The sequence below is a fragment of the Panthera onca genome, chromosome D3 (assembly GCF_046562875.1).
Source record: "Panthera onca isolate mPanOnc1 chromosome D3, mPanOnc1 haplotype 2, whole genome shotgun sequence".
Taxonomy (NCBI): Eukaryota; Metazoa; Chordata; class Mammalia; order Carnivora; family Felidae; genus Panthera; species Panthera onca.
Genome location: NC_138350.1, coordinates 53,162,207 through 53,182,055, shown reverse-complemented (window position 1 = coordinate 53,182,055; position 19,849 = coordinate 53,162,207). Strand labels below are relative to the sequence as shown.

General features: G+C 38.4%; 1 protein-coding gene and 1 pseudogene across 3 annotated transcripts in view; one reads left to right on the top strand and one right to left on the bottom strand.

Annotated features, from left to right (window-relative positions):
* GAREM1 (GRB2 associated regulator of MAPK1 subtype 1) overlaps positions 1-19,849 on the top strand; it is a 201,783-nt gene that overhangs the window by 56,391 nt on the left and 125,543 nt on the right. The window lies entirely within an intron of this gene.
* On the bottom strand, positions 6,151-6,546 carry LOC145712999 (large ribosomal subunit protein eL30 pseudogene; annotated as a pseudogene).

The window sequence follows — 19,849 nt, the reverse complement described above, 5'->3', positions numbered from 1 at the left end:
CTCCTTTATCAGCGTGAGTGGGAATAGTCCAAGGAACCTCAAAGTTGTTGGATTTTTTGTAATGAAGACAGCTCCACAGCATATAACATCCACGTTTACAAAACGGGAGTGATTAAATACTAGCATCTCTCTTGCATCCAACTTTGCATTCCATTTTATTTACAATTAAAATAGAAATGTTTGGGGCGCCTGGGTGGCTCAGTCGGTTAGGCGGCCGACTTTGGCTCAGGTCATGATCTTGCGGTCCGTGAGTTCTAGCCCCACGTCGAGCTCTGTGCTGACAGCTCAGAGCCTGGAGCCTGCTTCATATTCTGTGTCTCCCTCTCTCTGACCCTCCCCTATTCATGCTCTGTCTCTCCCTGTCTCAAAAATAAATAAACGTTAAAAAAAAATTTTTTTTTAAAAATAAAATAAAATAGAAATGTTCTCTGCCTATCTTTTCCAAGAGTGTGGTTGCCTGATGGTCCTTTGAATTGGATGAACAAGATGGTGGTTTCAACCCTAGCCAGGGTGACATGATCAGGAACATGGGATCCAAAGAACAGAGGAGTCACTGGGAGCCCATGCCCACTGGTAGCAGGAGGCATCATCCTAAGAGGTAGGGAGGCCCAGGAGTTTAAATGGAAGTACATGTTTCCCCTCTTGTCAGTAATAAGCACTTCCTTTTCAGAAAAAAGAACTCCCTCTCTTCTTTCCCCCCTCTAATCTAGGGTTTAAAAATACAGCCAAAGAAGCATAGCAAAGAAGTGTGGAGACCTAAACATCATACACAGAGTATTAATTTTGAAACTATTTAAACCTCTGACAGTTATGTTCAGTTAACTTTAAAAAGCCAAGTAGGGGCACCTGGGTGGCTCAGTCGGTTGGGCATCCGGCTTTGGCTCAGGTCATGATCTCACGGTCTATGAGTTTGAGCCCCGGGTCAGGCTCTGTGCTGACAGCTCAGAGCCTGGAGCCTGCTTCAGATTCTGTGTCTTCCTCTCTCTCTGCCCCTTCCCCACTCACACTCTGTCTCTCTCTCAAAATAAAAAAAATTAAAAAAATAAAACATAAAAAACAATAATAAAATAAATTAAAAAAGATTAAAAGCCAAGTAAAATTGTTGGAAATTACTTAAAACTCTGTTCTTACATATAGACTGATAAGTTTTTGCTATATTCTTTTTTTCAATGAAACTTATCTGATTGTAAGATTCTATTTATCTCAAGTCTAAGTGAACTGTGTGCTTGTGGCCTACTTGAGATGTTAAAAATAAAGCTGAATTGCACTCTTATTTGGCTCCTCCACTCACTTGGGGCAAGGTAACAACTGTTTTCATACCTGTTATCTCAAAGTGTAAGTTTTGATTGCTCTTAGCTATAAAATCTGTTTGGAATTTAATGTTTAAACACAAAGTCTGCCCATAACACTCAACTTAAATTCTGTATCTGTTCTCTCCTGGAATAACTGGCTTCCTTTCTATATTCCCTTCTGTGGTAGACACGATTCTAAGATGGCCCCTTGATTGCCACCTCCTGGTGTTATACTAGTTTATGTCATGTTATGTGGCAAAGGGCATTTGCAGATGTAATTAAGGTCCCTAATCAGTTGACTTGATTATCAAGTTATCAAGTTGGCTTGATTATTAGTTTGGGTGAACCCAAACTAATCAGACAAGCCCTTGAAAACTGAGAGTTTTTTTCTGGCTGGTTACAGAAGTGAGGTCAGAGATAATTCAAAGCATGAAAGGGATTCAAATGTGAGACAGGTTCTCCATTGCTCAGAAAAGGAGGGGACCACAGGCAAGGACCTGCGAGCACCCTTAGAAATTGAGGTCAGTCTCCAGTCAAAAACCAACAAGAACACAACTTCAGTTTTACAACTGCAACTGAATTCTGCCAACAACATGAATGAGCTTAGATGAGGACCCTGGGCTCCAGATGAGAACCTGGACAGCCAACAGTTGATTTCAGCTTAAGCAGAGAACCCAGCCATGCAATGCAAGATTTCTGTGCCATTTTTAAGCTGCTAAATTTGTGGTAATTTGTTATGTAGCAATAGAAAACTAATACTTCTCCCTTGCTCCATTTCTCTCTACTGATGCTAATTATTAGTCTTCAGAGTTGCAGCGTTACCGTCTCTCAAGCTTGCATTGGTATGTTTTCCATTTGTTCTCCTAATAGCCATTGAATTAAGGAGACTCCAATTTCTTTTCTCCTTTTCTCTTTTAAAACCTGAGCCCAGTCTTACTGGTTCTGTCTTACTGGGATTCTTGGTATAGATTTCATCCTCTGGGAAGGAAGTAGGGAAGGCTTTAATCTCTTCATGTTTATACTGTTCAAGTATCATGCTTAAAGTTTCTGTTCCTTTTCATTTTAATGACGTAATTCTTGGTGATGTTATACCGTAGATGTTTCTCGTGTTATCCATTGGACTGGGTCTGTTCCCATTTCACATATAGAAAGTAACCGAAAGAGCTGTATGTGGCTCTGCCATAGCAGAGGTGGAATTGGGACCTAGAATAGAAGGAGATGTGTGGAATGTGCCGGTGGGTGTTTGTAGTACACAGCAACAAGGGACAGTTGACTGGTCATGGATATTGGAATCTCACCAGTGAAGTCTGTAAGCATGCCAAGAAGAAAGCATCTCAATGTGACAGTCTCACGTTGGGGAAAAGAACAGATTATATGTGTGTGATAGTTCTATTTTAGTCTCTTTGGTTACATTTGGATCCTCTACCTAGTATTTCTCTTGCATCTAGAAAAAAACATTGAAATGGAAGGAAATAGTCTCTCGTTTTAATAAGTCATGAAATCACATTCTGGATGCTGGTCTACTGGATAATTTGTAAAAAAACAACAACAACAACAAAAACAAAAAAGTTTTGTTTTTTTAAATTTCTTAGACCTGAAGGGAGAAGGGGATGGAGTAGCAGGCTTTTTTTATTCATTTTTAATGTATCCACGTTATTGAGGTAAATTTCTTTAATTAGGTTTGCCCTTATCTGTGAAAAATCTAATATATTTACATACGCTGCAATGGATTCCAATTATCTGTCTATCTGGGCAAGCTTATAACACTTTGACTCATTTTGGTCACTTTCACATAGTGGCTCGCTATCAGGCCTTGGTCAGGGACACCCTGTCCCTGCCCCCTGCCCATGTGTTGAGGCTGTTCTATCCCTTACTTGTCAATGTCTGGGAAAACCTTTTTAAGATGTTATTAAATTTGCACAATTTAAACTTTGCAAACACAGACCTTTTTTATCTATAACTGCCAACATAATTCTGGTCCACTAAAATTTTTTATTTTTAAAAAGTATAGGTAATACACTTGAACTCTTGCAACTGTATCTTGCCTCTGTTCAAGTCAGCTAAATATTCCATGTCTCACATTATGTATTTAGATGGCCCTGTATACAGAGGATTCGATGTCAAGGTAGTTTTCTTTGTTACATTTTCCCATGGAAAATTATATTAATAATTTATCTGTAAGCAGTATAGTTGGTTAGGGGATGTAGGTAACCACAGTACCAATTTAATTGATGACGTCTTCAGGTCAGTGTCTATAAACTACTGGTGTTTGGGGTTTTGAGGTTTTCTTGACATTTTTTGAAAGAACAGATTTTTAAAATTTTGTTTTCCAGTTCTATTTTGAGAAGTTGCACCTTGCTTATCAGACATGCTTTGCATTTGTTTTAAGCCTACTATATCTTTATAGACCTGTCTATAAAATTTGGTGATCTGATTTTTCTTAAGTCTTTGTTTACGTCTAGTATTTTAATGGGAGTGTTCTTTCATACTGAGGTTTTTTCTGTTTGTGTATTGAAGTGATAGAGGCAAAGTATGGTGTGGCTCTTGCCTTCAGGGCAACTTACCTGGAAAAACTAAAACCTCGGGTGTTATCTGTATTTTTCTTATTAACTCTCTTTGATTTGTACAGAGAATATTAAAATTCACTGTTTTTGTGTACTGATACTAGAAACATGATGAGAATATCAGCAGTGGCATATGTGTAAATCTTTGTTTCCCTTTTTCCAAAATCCTGTTTGGTTTTTTGTTCTAAGGCTGTGCGGGATTTTTGGAAATCCCTTAATATGAGAAAGTTCTAAAAATTGCCAAATACGTCATTCAAATTTTTTTCTTAAGAATATATCTTCTGTAGTGCCTGAGTGACTCAGTCAGTTAGGAAGTCTGACTATGGTTTCTGCTCAGGTCATGATCTCATGGTTCATGAGTTCGAGCCCCACGTCAGGTTCCATGCTGTGCACAAGGTTTCATAAATAAACTTTTAAAAAAAGAATATATCTTCTGGTGTAACTTCTATGACAGTGAATCATTTTTAAGTTTGATTCTTTAATATTGTATGTTTTATTTGTCACATAATAAAATTCAAGGGGATCTAAATCAAATTTGAAACTAAAAATGACAATGAAAACCCCATTAAGTTGACCTATGGCTCAGTTTATCCTCTGAACTAAAATTGTTAGCTTTAACATTATATTTACATGGTGAATACCATCCCTTTATTTTGTTGAAGTAGAAGTGAAGCATAAAGTACAAATGATTGTACATCGTGGAGTATTTTCCCACTGGACAAAGAAACTGTATTGTGTACCTGAGTCAGGCTAATAAGGGAAAGGACACTTACTGAAGAAGAAAATAAAACCAAAGTCATATTCTTCCTGAGCCTTTTATCTACAGGGTACTATCCCGAATTCTTTATATTTATTCCCCTTCAATCATTTCAACTTACTTAGTATTATTGCTATCATCGTAAATGTGAGAACACCGTTGCTCAGAGAAATTAGGTAATTTGCTCATGGTCATACGGTTCGTGAGTATTAGAACCACAATTACCTAAATCTGGTTCCAAACTTGAGGCTATCTTTGAGATTTCACACTGCCTCCCACTTAACATATTATAAATTCATTTAAATAAGTGGAAGCAGAAGGCTGGGGACAGTGAAGGGGAGAAACGTGCCTGGTGATTTGGCCTTTGCCCTCTCAGGTAGCTTGATGTCTGGGGAGATCCCGAAACAATGCTTGCCTTGCTTGTCTGGTTCTCTCAGTGCCTTTTTTTGGTGTGAACGTCTCCTCACACAGCGCGATAAGTACATACATCACACCAACCAAATGCATCATCCTACATTCACTGTCCAACACTGGAGGACACACTGGATGTGTGAGACTTATTGAGAGAGGAATGTCAGTTATTGTCTTTTATGGATTGCCCAACAGTAGTTCTCCTGTGTCGGCTTTCTGATGTAAATCTGAGTCCCCTTCCTCGCCTGCCAGAAATGTGATTCCATGGTATGTGCCCAGGCACCATGCTAGATTTCATGTATTTTAAACGTTTGAGGAAATACTACAATTGCTCACCTGTTTTTCCAAACATCACTTGGCATAGAATTCTTATCTTTCAAATGTTAGGTTCGTTTCACCATTTCAGAGCATAACATTTCAGATTTGACCTAAGTAGGCATACTTCTGTTTCATACAGCAGGGGTCTATTATTCCTGGTCAATCTGTTGAAAAAGGAATCCTTTGTCCAAGGGTTCACTGGAAAAAAAGGTAATAATATATCCCTAATCTCTCTTTCTCATTTTAAACATCTTTCTCTTTTGTTTCATGCATTCCTTTTTTGCTTAGATTTCCTCATGAAGTTCTTTGACATCATTAGCACTTAGTACTTTGTCTAAATTAATCTCTAGTTCCTTTTCTTCTTGTTGGGATTTCATAGTAAACCATAAAGCATAAAATACAACAACTCCTTCACTTGCTTAGAACCCAAGACTACAGTCTTTGGGCCTTCGAATAGAATATTCATCTAAAGATGGGATCTTAGGCAATGTAGATTTCTGGATGTTTGTGTAGGGTAGGAAGACATCAATAGGAGATACTAAAAAAAATAGTCTTTTCTAAATACTCTGCTTTCCTCGAAGTGTTTAAATGTTAAATAAAATCTGAGTGCTTAATTTATACTTACGCGTATTTGATGTGAATGCTCACCATTTTCTACCCAAGACTGTTCATTCATAAAGCACTTATTATAGACCTGGTCTATGCCCATCAGTCCTTTGGAATGTAAACATGATCTAGTTGGGGAGACGAGAAGGTGACCTAGTTGTTCCATGCATAGCACTCAGGTGAAGACAGGTGTTATGGGGATTTATTTATTTTTTAAAAAACCAGCTCTGGCCAGTTTTATTAAAGAAAACTTTTGCATGATTCGCTTTTCACCAGTCTGTTCTGGCATGCTTCTAATGATATCTGAATCACCTGGATCAATGATAGCATACTCTATATGTGTGCATACTCTTCAGTATTTCCCACGTGCTGTGCCCTGTTCAGTGTTACACTGTAGTAATCGACACCAGTCTTGGCCGACATGGTGTAGTATTCTATTTAAGATTTCCTCAAGGCTGGATGGTTGTTGGTGAGGACACCAGTTTTGCTTTGCCATGTTTGCTCATTTTCAAAGTCTGTGCTATCCACTTTTCATAATGAGTTGGAGGCTAGAGCTGATCGACTCTAGAAACTTTTTCGCCTTCTTTGTGGTCACCATACCATGTGCCTTCCTGCCTTAGGTTCCAAACAGCGTCAACCAAAAGCAGCTGCCAAAATGGCTGAGAGCGAGAAAGGAAAGAGTTGCTAAGGGGATTTAAATACTTAGCATTTGTTTTATCTTTCTGAACTTTTGATACTTTTAGTCAGTAAAGGAGCTGGAAACCACTTTTGGATTAGTCAACGTGGTATGACAGCACATATTTGTTTTAACTTAATCAGAATATTTTCCCAAAATAAAAATATCCTGGAGGCTTCAAAGGAAAGAAAACCTCTCTGATTGAGTTGGCATATTATTGTAGATTATGATTCAAAGAATTAAGTTGCTTTCTTTTACATTCGTACACATTTTCAGAAGACAAGCAGCTACTTAGCAGAAATAACTAGAGTTTCTGTGCTGCAGGTTCATAGCCAACGTGAGATGCAAGGGAAGGAGTTGAGAGGTAGTTACTGGATCTTTATTCGTAGTAATGGTCAACTGGATACAAAACTGGCAGGCTGTGGAGTGATTTCCTTTCTGTGGTACTCTCCTTGTGATATCACTGAAGTACTTAATGCTGATACTAATTCTCCTATTGATGGTTAATTTCAGGGAAGTGGTTTCATCTGTATTCCTCATAACCTTTTTTTTTTTTTGCCATTAATCTAAAAACACATTATTTTTCTCTCTGCATTCGGATGCTCACCTTAGAGCCATGTCCCTGATTTGGTTTCATAAATAATTTAAAGCCAAAGCTCATAATCTATGTTAATGTAACCATCCAAATGTGAGTTAATATATCATTCCTATCTGTAATTAGATACAAATAAAGAGGCCTATTAAATGGGTGATAATGTTTTTAGTGTTTTTTAAAATTTTTTTTTAACATTTATTTATTATTGAGAGACAGAGAGACACAGAGCATGAGCAGGGGAGGGGTAGAGAGAGGGGAAGACACAGAATCTGAAGTAGGCTGCAGGCTCTGAGCCGTCAGCACAGAGCCCGATGCGGGGCTTGAACTCACGAACTGTGAGATCATGACCTGAGCCGAAGTCAGTCACCTAACCAACTGAGCCACCCAGGTGCCCCTTTTTAGTGATTTTTGAGTAATAATTATGAAGTAAACTTGAGTGGTTGGTAATATAGCCCCTACAATCACAGAGTTAGGAAGCTTGAAAGAAATTATCCGAAGCATAATATTGAGGAATGCTATTCCTCTAAACTCTGTGGCATTATTTTGAAGTTAAAACAACAACAAGAAAAGATACCAGACATTGTTCAGATTTTACAACCAGGAGCCAGGCTTAAACAGTACTTCCTTATATAGCCACCTTTAATACTATTGGTTTTTTCTAAAAAATCAAAAATTCTTTTCTTTTTTGAAACTAGTCCATATATTTTGATTGAATAATGCAGGCACCACAATTCTTACTTTATTCTAATACCCCTGTATCAATTTGGGCTTGGGTTTGGCTGTAAATCACAGAGACCCAAAAACAAAAACCATAGGTTGGCATGTTGCCCAGGGTGGCAGGGACCCAGGTTTCTTTTCAATTGTTGCCATGTCATGGATTCAGTTCTGGTCCTAAGTTCCCTTCAAAGTCCCAAATGGTCGTACCATTCCAGCTCCAGTAATCACATCCACAGTCCATCTATCAGGAAGAATAAAGGGAAGAGAAGGGCACATCCTCTCCAAACATACATCATGGTTGCCACCTCAGTGTCGTGCTGGAGATTCTAGCCAGAGTCATTACGTAAGCAAAAGAAAAAAACATAGCATCCAGATTGGAAAGGAAGAAGTAAACTTTCTTTGCAGATGACATGAACTTGTATATAGAAAACCCTAAGGAATCTACAATAAATAAATAAACAAACAAAAGCTATTAGAACTAATGAACAAGTTCAGTAAGATTTCAGGTTATAAAGGATTAATATACAGAAATTAATTGTGCTTCTTGACACTAGCAATGAATACTCCAAAAATGAAATTTAAAAAGTTCTATTTGTAATACCATCAAAAAGAATGAAATACTTAGGGATAAATTTAACAAAAGAAATGCATGCCTTGCACACTGAAAACTACAAAACCTCATTGAAATAAAGATCTAAATAAATGCAAAGACATTCCATGTTCATGGATCAAAAGAGTTAATATTGTTAAGATGATAATCCTCCCCAAATTGATAGGTTGGACACAGTTACTATCAAAATATCCCAGCGTGGTTTTTTAGGGCCAAAAATTTGACAGGCTGATCCATTAAGTTCATATGGAAATACAAAGGACCCAGAAAAGCCACAACAGTCTTGAAGAACAAAGTTGGAAGACTCACATTCCCAATTTTAAAACTTATTACAAAGCTACAGTAATTAAGACATTCTGGTACTGGCATGAGGATAGAAATACCCTTACATTTAAGATGAAATAAACCCTTACATTTAAAAATAAACCCTTACACTTACGGTCAATTGATTTTTCGACAAGGAGACAAGACAGTTCAATGAAGAAAGTTTTCAATTGGTGCTCAGACAGCCGGGTATCCACATTCGAAGGAATGAAGATGGATGCCTACTCACAACATGCACAAAAATTAACTCAAAATGGGTCACAAACGTAAATATGTAAGAACTAAAGCCCATAAAATATAGGCATAAATCTTCATGACCTTAGGTTAAGGCAACACTTTTTCACATCAGACACCAAAAACACAAATGACCAAAAAAAAAAAAAAAAAAAAAAAGACTTCAAAAATTTTTTAATGTTGTGGTCCAAAGGACACTAGCAAGAAAGTGAAAGGACAGTCCCTGTAATGAAAGAAAATGTTGGCAAATCATGTATCTGATAAGGGACTTGTATGCAGATTATACAGAAAACTATTAAGAATTCAACAGTAAAGATAAATAAACAAATTTAAACTTGGGCAAAGGATTTGAATAAACATTTTTTCCAAAAAAGATAGAGGAGTGGCCAATAAGCACGTGAAAAGAGGCTCAGCATCGCTCATCATTTGGTAAACACAAATCAAAAGGACAGTGAGACATATGTCACAACCACTAAGATGGCTATAATAAAAAGATGGGTAATACCATTAAGTGTGGGAGAGTATGTGGAGAAATTGGAACCCTCATTCTTTGCTGGTGAGAATGTAAAATGGTGCAGCCAATTTGGAAAACAGTCTGGGAGTTCTCAAAAAAGTTAAATATAGAGTTACCACGTGACCTAACAGTTCTACCACTAGGTATATTTCCAAGAGAAATGAAAACACGTCCACACAAAAACTTGTACACCCATGTCCATATCAGCAGCATGCTCTAACTACCAAAACTGTAAACTGTCCAAATGTCCATCATCTGATGAGTGGATAAATAAAATATGATACATCCATACAATCAAATACTATTTGGCCAAAAAGGAATGAAGTGTTGATATATGCTACAACATAGATGTACCTTGGAAACATTATGCTAAGAAGCTGGGCACAAAAGGTCACGTTTTATAATTCCATTTATATGAAATGTCCAGAATGGGTAAATTTATAGACAAAGAATAGATTAGTGGTTGCCTCAGGCTGGGCTGGGGGAGTAGGAAATGACGTAATGGATATAAGGTTTCTTTTGGGGTGATAGACATAGTCTATAATTAGATTGTGGTGTTCGCACAACTCTGTGAATACACTGAAGCCATTGAATTATAAATTTTAGTTAGTGAATTTTCTGGTATATGAAAGCTATTTTTAAAAAATACATCTTGGAAGTTGCACATTTCCACTATATCCTATTGACTATTACTTAGTTAACAGTGTTATAACCTACTTGCTATGCAGGTGGGAACATTATTCTGTATTCTGGGCAGCCATGTGCCCAGCTAATATAAGGGGATTATTACCAAGGACAAGGAGTGAGTGAAATATTGGTGGATATCTAGTAATTTCTGCCACTTTCTAATTAGAGTTGAATCGTGACAGAAAAACTGCTACAAGTTCTTCTCATTAAGTCAACATTCTTGATGAAAAGCTTCCTAGTAGCCTGAAATAATAACCTGGGTTTTTAAAAAATTTTTTTAATGTTTACTTATTTTTGAGAGAGAGATAGCACGCAAGGAGGGAAGGGACAGAGAGAGAGGGAGACACAGAATCCGAAGCAGGCTCCAGACTCTGAGCTGTCAGCACAGAGCCCAACATGGGATTTGAACCAGAGCCGAAGTCAGATGCTCAATCGACAGAGCCACCCAGGCGCCCCAATAATAACCTGGTTTTTTAAAAAGGCTTAAATACAAAATGAAGTCTGAGAAAATAGAATTGCCCTTATTCTTTATGGTGAAATGAAGACAAAGAGGAAAATACCTTTAATTTCATCTGCTAGCTCAATGTGTCAATTTGTGGGAACTTAATAGTTAAATAACCATGTCAAATAATCATCAGTGATGCTTTTACTGATAACAGCTGGGTGTATGACCCTGGGCTGGTAAGAAAACAAGAAAAGTCCTTGCCACCCAAAAATGTCACAGTCTAATTGGAGAAATACAATGTGTATCCATAAAATGCTAAATAACACAGGCTACTTTTTAATTACTGCAAAATGCAAAAACTATATAAAAAAGCAGACAATACATGCTATGCAAGTGTCATAGCCTGAGAAAATCCTGTAACGTTAGGTATCTGAGGATAATAATAGTAATTGCACTTTTGGAGAGCTTACTATGTGGCTAATGCTTTGTAGCACCTGATAAGTTTTATCTTGCCCCCTTCTCACAATAGGTGCAAGAAAGGAGTCCCCGGTGGGTGATGTCTCCCCAGGGCCTGTGCACTTAACTGCCTTGGTTGTGCTCTGAACCTGGGCTGCACAATAGGATACCCAAGGAAACTTGAGGACATGCAGGTCTCTGGACTTCACTGAGAGATTCTGATTTCAGTGGTCGATGTGTTGCCCTTCCCCTCCCAGCCACTAGAGTTTTTACAGGTCCCCAGAAGATTACAAGGGCTATGTGGCCCAGGGTCAGAGCCAAAGTCTTCCTCAGGGCTGTAGGTTCCTCCCGTGACACATAGAGGCAGGACTAGAGAAGCAGACATGCTCTCAATTGAGAAGTGTTTAGAACTGGACAGCAGCTAAGCTCAAGTAAATGCTGTTGTCTACTGTTCCCACCCCACATCCATCCACAAGGCTTTTCTCTGTTCCACAAGATGCATCTTAGCGGTCATAAGATGCCATCGCCCAGAAAAGGACTGTCCTGTTGAAGCGGATGAATGTGGAGATGCAGGTGTGTGCCCGTCATCGGAGGATCGTTCTGTTGTTCAGTATTTGGAGTAGGGGACAGTTATAGGTGGCTAAAATTGTTCATTGTGCCTGCCCAGGGGTACGACACCCATTGTCCTTTGTGTTCTTGGTGTCTGTGCCAGCTTTATTTTTGTTTACTCTTTTCTATGAGTTTTGAGAAGCTCTTATCAAGTGACTTCAGATACCTGTATTTGATTAATACCTATGCCTGATCCTTCCTGTCCTGTCCTTCTCTTTCTTATAAATACTTCAGCCATTAAGCTAAAAACAGTTTCTTTTCTTCCTAGAGCTTTCTTTTCCACAGATTTCAAAATTATTACCTGTGCTTTAGTAATAAAGCACATAAAATAACCACATCCTCCCTGACCCTTTTATATTTTCTGTCTCTTGATTAGTTACTAATTAGTTAATTCTTTTAGGATTTTCCTTCCCTTCTATTACTTTCTCATTGGAACACCTTACTGCTTTTTCATTGCAGACAACATTTTAATTTCATGGTTTCATGATTGTTCTTTAACTGTCTTAGAGCAATTTGCTATGACATCATCTCTTCTTCCTCCTTTACCTCCCCACCCCCACCCCCCATATCCTTTTTTTACTTACCATGTCATGTCATTTGGATTGTAGTTCTTTGGGACAAAGAACTCTTTTTTTAATTTTTTTTTAATGTTTATTTTTGAGAGAGAGAGACAGAGTGTGAGCAGGGGAGGGGCAGAGAGAGGGAGTCACAGAATCCGAAGCAGGCTTCAGGCTCTGAGCTGTCAGCACAGAGCCCGACGTGGGGCTCGAACTCATGAACCGTGAGATCATGACCTGAGCCGAAGTCGGATGCTTAACCGACTGAGCCACCCAGGTGCCCCTGGGACAAAGAAACATTATCATAGTGCCATGTTCTCTTCTCACAGTAAATATTGCTGGTTTGGAAAAAACACCTAAGACTTTACATACTGACAGTGTTTGAGGATGCTAAGTAAGCAGCATTAAATTATATCCCTCAGCTTATGGGATAAGATGTAACTAAAAGAATGAGGAAAGGAATTTTTAGTCTACATCCAAGCCACCTTGGCAAATTCAAGTTTTGTATTTCTGAAGAGGACTTAGAAGGAATAGCCTCTGTAACAAAACCTTTGTGATCACTATAATCGGGAGTCTTTGCTGGTGTCGAAGGTCATGCATGTAGATGTTTTAGTTAACGTAATCTAACCACTGAAACGAAAAAGGAAAACTACAACACATCACTGCCACGACATCCCAGTCGAAGTTTATTTCTCACATCCCGGCTCAGGGTGCGGTGAGGGCACGGGCAGGTGGTTGGCTCCACTGTGTGTCGATTCAGGAGCCCATACTGCCGGCAGCTCTGCTATCTTCAGCTCGCTCCGAGGTCTTCCTTGTAATCAGTATTCAGCCCTTGCCTGAGAAAAGAGCATAGAGGATGGTTTGTAGGCATTTTTCACGGGTAGGGACAGAAAGTAGAAAATGTCATTTCTGCTCACACAGGGACGTGGCACCCCTTAACTACAGGAGGAGTCAGAAGAAGAGGAAACCTGGCTGGTACTCAGCCCCTGCTGTTGAAGGTATTTTTTTTTTTAATGGAATGGGGACGGGGGATTGGAGGAAAGTGGTCAGAAGGTACACACTTCCAGTTATAAGAAAAATCAGTGCTAGGGATGTCATTAACAACAGGGAAGTTGTTAACACAGGAAGAAATGTTTTTTCTTTTTATGGTATCTACATGAGATGATGGATGTTAATGGTCATTTCACAATTTACGTACATCAGACATCAGTCTGTACACTTTAAACTTACATAGTGATGTGTGTCAATTATTTTTCAATAAAACTTTAAAAAAAGAGTTTAAGTTGCAAGAGAAATGCAGTGGTTTGAGTGTATGACTGACTCAGTAGGGTTCCTGTCTACATGAAAAGGATTATAAGATCAAGTAAACACCTAATTAAAATTAAACAACACTGTACGGGGCGCGCCTGGGTGGCTCAGTCGGTTAAGCGTCTGACTTCGGCTCAGGTCATGATCTCACGGTCCGTGAGTTTGAGCCCCACGTTGGACTCTGTGCTGACATCTCGGAGCCCGGAGCCTCTTCAGATTCTCTGTCTCTCTCCCTCTTTCTCTCTGCCCCTCCCCCACTTGCACTCTGTCTCCATCTCTCTCAAAAATAAACACACAAAAAATGAAACAACACTATTTGTTAACAATGAGGAGGTAAAGTGCTGTGTTGTCACTTGACCAGCTTTTCTTTTAACATTAGTAAAATAAAACAATGCACCACTGCTAAATTAGATTTGTAGTAAATAGTAACAGATACCATAAAACATATTAATTTACCCATTGTTGATAGATTTAGCTACAACATAAGGAGCAGTTTCTATCCAAACAGATAAAAACGATCCCAAGTTCAGTAAATCTGATTCTCATTACACGTGTATTAACAAATCAGATTATTTCAATGGGGCTTCATTAATCAGTCAACAAATACATGAATATCCACCACAGACACGATTCTCCTCACATGCTGAGAAGAGACCATGCTAAATGAAGATAAAGCCATAGTTTAAAAAGAAAGATAATCAGCAATATAAGATTATATGTTTGCCATGCAAATTGGAAAGTCGGGTATTCTGAGAGTTGAAAGGATTAAAAGTGCATGCCTTCTGTGGAGATACAGCCCCAAATTGCTGACCAAACGTGTTACTCTGGTGTGAGATGCCAACACTAAGAAAAAGAGAGACAAATGTGGAAAATTAAAAAAAAAACACTTTAATATAAGAGCTGCCAAAATCACAACACAACTTAGAGAATTGTGTAAAATCACACATTTGTTCTTTGTGCCATGAGGATAGCAAAACACCAAACCAACGTGGGTATGTGTCTGTGTTGTTCTCAGCCCAACTTTAACAGAAAATCCATCAGCAGTAAATTGACAGATTTAATATTAAAACATTATACATTGTCATCCAAGTACACTGTGCTTCATATTTAAAAATAAAAAAGCATTTAATAGAAATTTGGATTCTACTGTTATAGACATTATACAACTGTTTGACTTGATTGAGATATATTCTATGTAATTCATATATAAAGGCACTATAGTCATATACTGATTCAGTATATTCAAATATAATCAATTTAATTACAAGTTAAACAATGCTAGAATAGGTACAAGCTGCATAAAAACATAAGATTCAGTGTCTATGGGAAAATATTCTAAAATTTTTTTTTAATGTTCTTTATTTTTGAGAGCAAGAGAGACAGAGTGTGAGTGGGCGAGAGACAGAGAGAGAGGGAGATACAGAATCTGAAGCAGGCTCCAGGCTCTGAGCTGTCAGCGCAGAGCCTGATGCAGGGGTCAGACCTGTGAACCATGAGATCATCACCTGAGCAAAAGTTGGACACTTAACTGACTGAGCCACCCAGACGCCCTGTGGGGGAAAATACTCTAAATAAATGTAAACATTATATCTGAATATTTAAAAAGCAAAATAGAACCGTGGGGCAGCGAATCTGGGCCACTCCATGGCATTGCTGTGGATGCTAGTAAGACCAGGAAGTTTAGAGAGGATCTTGTCTATCAGTCTTTATAGTCTTGAATTATCCTTGTACTTTGTCCTTATAACCGTGATTCTCAAAATTGACGAAATGTATATAGACCAATTTCAAAAGGAAAAAAAAATGCCTATAATTCCTGTATAGTTAAATTATTTTTATTATGCCATTTAAACATACATAAACATTAAAATGTCAGAAGTTTATAAATTCGGCATAGAATATTAGCAAAATTACAAAATTGCCGCATTTTAAATGGAAAATATTAGGATTCGTATCAGGAATGCCTTCATGAAGGTGGCATTTGAGCTGGTCTTTCAAAAATGAGTATGATGACTAGTGAGTAAATGAGGATTGGAGATAAGGCTCGGACCAAGGAAAGAAAGCGAGGGGGCCCAGGTGAGTGAGACTGCACTGTGTGTGTGGCACAGAGAACAGGTCCTTTGGGCTCTAGTGTATGGTGTGGGGATATAGGTCTTCTATTCTGATGATCTCCCAATATTTTGATGATCTACAATCATGAGGACCTTGAGTATTGAGCCAAGGAATTCAGGCCTCGTTCTGTATGAATGAGAACCACTAAAGGCAGATGTCAGTAGAAGAATCAGTCTGATGAGCCGTGCTGTATTCTTGGAAGTTTAATCTACAGCAATATTTAAATGAATTGAAAGAGTGAAAAACGGTGATTGAAAGCCCAGCCAAGAGGTCAACTCCATGAGAGCAGGTACTTAGCTCAATACTGTATCTCCAGGTTCTAGAACATAGCTGGTGCTCAGTACGTGTTTGTTGGATGAATGTAGGATGGCTGAATGAATCAGCATGGGGACATCCAGGTAGAAAAGTGTAGAAGATAAAGCCTGGACAAAGAGCGCTGCATACAAGTTGGTAACTGAGAGCATGCATTTGCGAGTTGTCCGTAACTAATTGAGTCCGTGCGGGGTGTGTAAGATTGTGAAGGAAAGAGAAATGGTGAACTTGATTAACTCCTACAATTATAGCTAATGTGTAAAAGGGCGGGGGGGGAGGGGGGGGGGTGAACCATGAAGGTAACAAGGAGAAATCAGAAAGGTGCATCAGGAGATTATAAAGGCCACCAGCCACAGGAGGAGAATTTATGCATTTCCAGCTTATAAATACTTATTTATAATTTTTTATTTGGTTTTTTTTTAAAGCATACTTAGAAGGATTCATGGATTCTAGTTTTCCTAGCATTAAAAATAATTTAAATAGGTGTGTAAGACTTAATGTTGAGGGGATCAAGGTCAAACCAGGCAAATAGAGCATATCCCAGAAGCATGCTAGATGTGGGGAAGTTTCAGGATGGCAGTAACATATTTTGGAATTTAACACACATTGCTTTTAGACTTCTTGTCACTACATCTTTGAGCTAAATATATAAGTTTTAGAATGTTATATATAGTAGTTAAGCAACAGGCTAATTATGTCACAAAAATGTTTACTTTATGAATTCATTTAATGTAGTGCCTCTATTAGTGGCCTCCCCTAGGACATTTTAAGTGATTATATTAAGTTTTACTTCTAGACAATTTTTGTGAAACTTATTTTTCCTGAAGCAGGCAGTTGTTAAAAAAAACAAAAAAGACATAAGCTCAAAAACAGGCCCTGGTTTCTTACTACTTTATAGCTTCGAAAATCATTCTGAATCCTCTTGACAGACTGTTTACTAGCAGCCAGCAGTAGGATTTAACATTAAATTTTCATTTTGATTAACTTGACTGCAATTGTTTCTTGGCTGCCTCTTTAGAGCCCACTGTGGAATAAAATTAAAACTGTTGTATGATATAACCGTTTAGTTGCGGAAAACGACATTTCTTTTTTCCCCGAATGGTGGTGTGTTTTCCCTCTGAGTTTCCTGCATACACCCCGTGGCTCTGTTTTCTCCCTTCTCCGATACAGCTTTTATAGTATTGCCAGGTTAATTTTCCTAAAGCGGAGCTTTGGCCGTTCTCTTATCCCAACCCCTTCTCTGACTCCCCACTGCCCACCTCCTTTCTGAGCCCAGCTCATCCATGAAGGAAGGACGAGCCCCAAAACTATATATTCCTCTTGACATTTTCTTGGTCTTCTCTGCTAAAGTCCCCGTCTCCACTCCAGATTTCTTATTTCTCTTGCGTAGCACCCAGCCTGTCCTACCTTACATAAAATTACGTGTGAATACATCTCGCCAAGAGAATGTCAGCTTCTCGAATGCAGACACCACGCTGTCTTTACATCTTTGCCCACTCTTCCAGTGCTTTGTGCGTGAAAGAGCCTCCATAAATAAATGTTTGACAGTCATCTGATCGTACACATTAAATATGTGCAGTTCTTTGTATGTTAGTTATTCCTCAAGCTGTGTTTAGAAAAAGCTAAACAAATAAGCAGAGACATGTTTGTTGGGTAAATGAATATCTCAAAATGATAACCGTGCAAAACTCTTCTTTCTTATATACCATAGTCCTGATTCTCTTACCCTTCACTTTTTCCATTTCCCATAGCACCTTTCACTTTCTAATGAATTCATAATTTAATTATTCATTTTTGTTGCTGATACCGTCTCGCTTCTTCCTTGGATTGTAAGCATCCTGGATGGCAGGGATCTCTGTTTGTTCACAAATGTTTCCCAGGTGCTGGGAACAGTGCCTGTCATACTGATTCAGTGAATGAGTGAGACTTGGAGCTGAGGGTCAGTTTCTCCCTGTTGTTTGGATTATCGTTGGCCGTTTTCAAGGCAAAAGTCCATGTGGTGTGGAAAGAACAGGGAGAGAGGTAGAGGAACCCCAAAGTCCGTTTCTGCTACGGAGTGATAGGCAAGTTTCCTGACTTGCTCTGAAGGTCATTTCCTCACCTGTAAGGGGATAACACGACCTGAATTAGAGTGTTAATTCTAGGGAGAAAAAGCTTACAGTAAATGAGATTAATAGCCGATGTTTCCTAACCACTCCTAACATAATGTGATAGATTTGGTGCTACACATTTTCCATGTCTGTCACTGTGTATCTTCACAACCACTCTGAAGTCGGAGGGTTTCTACCCAAGACCACAGAGTGGTGAGGAGCAGAGCTTTGACTGGACCAGATCTGTTGGGCTTCAAGGCCTGTGCTTATAATGCCTGCCTGATGTCTGTGTGCCCTTCCCACCTGCCTGCCTCTTGGTGGGGAGCCTTAAGGGTGGCTCCTATGGAGCAGCAATTCCAGATCTTTCTTTCCTGCCCTACTATGCTTGAGGGGGACACAACGGGCTCATAAGTACCAGCAGTCTCCTCGAGAGCTGTCTTTATGAACCTGGTGCCCCAAAGTGAGAGGGGCAGGGGAATCTGGTTTGGAAAGTTCCCCCTGGTGAATTGGACCTTCTCGTTCCTACTAGGATACCTCTGTTTCCAGATCTGTTTCTTCTTCTCCCATCCCATTTGTATCTCCTGCAACAACAATAGAGTATTCTTGTATGAAGACTTTTTTTTAAAGACTGTGGCCTTACTGGATTGGAAACAAATTTGATGGCTTATGATTGTGGTAACCAAATTGATCATTACAGCCTCCTCTACTTTTTTTTTTATTATAGAAGCAGTGAAACTTTTAAGAATTTTTAAGTGAGCTATAAATTCCATTTCAAAACATACAATTATATCACTGACTCTTGATTATTACAATATAATAAGCATCAAAAATAAAAAAGGCTAATTATTTTCTGTATAAAGAAATTAGCCTTTTCAGGCATTATCTGAGCACTTAGAATTACTAAACCAGGATTCATGAGACAGATCATTTCAGCGTCTTAAAAAATGTCTTTTAAGTTTCAGGGGATGGATTTTTCTTTTGAAATAACTTGTCATTGGTTCAAATGCTAAAAATGTACCTCAGAAGATATCGAAATGAAAAATAATTTCATTTGCATTCTATAAAGCTTCATTATTTTTAATTGATTGGGAAGTTTGGTAGGGGGCCAGAGAGAACTGGCAAAACACACAAAATTTAAAAGGAGATTCTGGCATCTAATTTCAACCAGTATTTCAACAGAGAGATAGGTTTATTATGTATTTTGGTGGTTGTATTTTAACGATTAAGAGCATAAGCTTTAGAATCAGTCTGACCTAGCCCCGAATCCTCACTTTTCTGCTTATTAAATCTGTGAGCTTAGACATATCACTTAACATTCTGAATCTTGATTTTTTTCCCACCTGTAGAGAGGGGACAATATCTACCTCATAATATTATTGTATCACATGAAATAATATGTGCAAAGCATCTAAATAGTGCCTAACACTTTGTTGGCACTTAATAACTTTTAGTATCCTTGCAAACAGTCATTGAGATAAAATGAGGTTTTGAAAATATCTTTGCAGATAAGTGGGAAACATTTTTATGGAATCCTGTGTACAATTGTCAGCTTGTTGTGGAATGCCTTCTTACTGCTAATTCAGAAGCAAACTTATGTCATATTAGGATGAACTGCCAAGTTCCACAGTAGTGCAGTTTTAACCCATGAAATTTCACTG